This window comes from Olea europaea, unplaced genomic scaffold (genome assembly GCF_002742605.1).
Source record: "Olea europaea var. sylvestris unplaced genomic scaffold, O_europaea_v1 scaffold20522, whole genome shotgun sequence".
In the NCBI taxonomy this organism is placed as follows: domain Eukaryota; kingdom Viridiplantae; phylum Streptophyta; class Magnoliopsida; order Lamiales; family Oleaceae; genus Olea; species Olea europaea.
Genome location: NW_019238435.1, coordinates 1 through 1,921, shown reverse-complemented (window position 1 = coordinate 1,921; position 1,921 = coordinate 1). Strand labels below are relative to the sequence as shown.

The window sequence follows — 1,921 nt, the reverse complement described above, 5'->3', positions numbered from 1 at the left end:
AGACTAGGATGTGGCACGCACAATTATGCTAGCAGGGTGGAGTGCTATAAATGCAAGTCGCCTAGGGATTTTTGTAAGCCATATACATTTTTATTTTCTCTATGTGTATTTATTTTTTATTTTCATTATGTAAATTGCTCGGATAAAGGTGGGAACTGAATGCTTTTAGTTTCCTTTTCAGGAGAAGCAATGTGAGGAAGCAGAGCACAGTTTAGGCATTGTTAAATAAATGTCTCTTCTTTTCATTTAGAGTGTCTAAAAGAGAATTTCACATTGTTGTATCACAAGATCACCAGAATAATTACATCTCTTTGCAAACCATTTTCCATGTTTTCTGTTAGTAAGTCAAAGTCAAAGTCAAAAATTAAATTATATTACATCATTTATGGGATCAACACTCTTTTAATCACACATGCGCGTGCGTATATATATATATTTAAGTTCCATTGTTGAGTGACCAATGAGAAAAAAGGGGGGGGGAGGCTCCTCTGTTCGATGGACTGTGAAGTAAATGTAGAGTTGAACGGAATTCTCCGAAGAGGAAATGTATTATTGGATATTTTTAAATTGTTCGTTAGATCTCTGGGAATTCCTATTCATCTAGATAATCGGATATGAGACAAATCGTATTCTTAAATATTTTCTCATTTTATAAGTATTTTGTTTGCTAGTTCTTCCGTTCTGAATCAATAGATTCAACTCCAACGTTTAAAAATAAAAGAGGAAAAATGGCATCTTTGTCTAAAAAACTACTTCAAATATTTTTCTATTGAGTTTAATCTCTCTTTATACATATGCACACGTCAGAAGAATTTTTTCCAACACAATCTAATATTGTCAACTATAACTAAAATTTTCTACCAGGTTGCAATCAATCTGAATTGATTGATCAGTTTCATATGATGTAAAGCAAGGATATAAAGGTCCATGGTCCAGCAAGCCAATCATTGAGGACATCCTAAATATCCAACCAAAAAATTATTCCAGCTTAGTTATTTTGAATTTGCGGCATACATCAAAAAGAGGGACTAAATTTATTTCAAGCATATTTATCATATTCGATTTGATCATTGATTCGGACAAGATATTGGATCACTAGTTGAACTATTGGACCAGTGGTCGCAGCGGTGGGTCAATGCTCATAAAATTATTTGTAATTTTTTAAGCACAAAATTTTTTCTTTGATGCAAAATCAAAGTTTTTAAAATATATTATTTTTTAAGTTGCCACTATAATAATTACTTATATTTCTGTATAAAATAGATTTTATGATACAATTCATAAAATAATTATTCAATATTGAAAGAGTTAGTAAAAAATCCCAGTTTTTAACTTGATTATTCAATTTATATGCAATATCAGTTGGATTATAATTTTCTCATCAATGTTTAAAGTTGTAATAACATATAGTTTTTTCAATTTTTATACATCTGCAAGTGATGACAATAGATTATAAAACATACAAATGATAAAAAAATAAAAATAAAAATAAAATTCTTGATTGTGACAGTGGTTGGCTTGCCATTCTTGTATTCTATATCTCTTGGATCGATTATGTTACTCAAGATACTTTAATTTCTAAATCCAATCAATCGGCAAGCAATTTTAGAACCCAAAATTTGACAGGGTCAACGGCATTTTCTTGCCAGTTTTAGAACCCAAAATTTGACTGGGTCAACGGCATTTTGATCCAATTAGGTCACCCTGCTCGCTTAGGGGTTCTAGCCGAATTTTGTAGCTATGGTGTCAAGAAAATGGATACTAATACAAAACACATAAAAGGCGATATGATTCTATTGTTGAATCTTATTCTTATAATTTTTATTTTATTATCATTTTATTTATATTAGTTAGAATGTTTAATTTAATTAAGGTTTAATTTATATTTATTAACATTTTAGGGACCTAGTGTACAATTTTT

At 29.9% G+C, this 1,921-nt stretch overlaps 1 long non-coding RNA gene across 1 annotated transcript; it reads left to right on the top strand.

Moving 5' to 3' along the window:
* Window positions 1-321, top strand: LOC111379894. The gene is made up of 2 exons (XR_002700100.1): window positions 1-73; window positions 182-321. It is a non-coding gene; the product is annotated as an uncharacterized LOC111379894 (long non-coding RNA).
* Window positions 322-1,921: the final 1,600 nt, after the last annotated feature.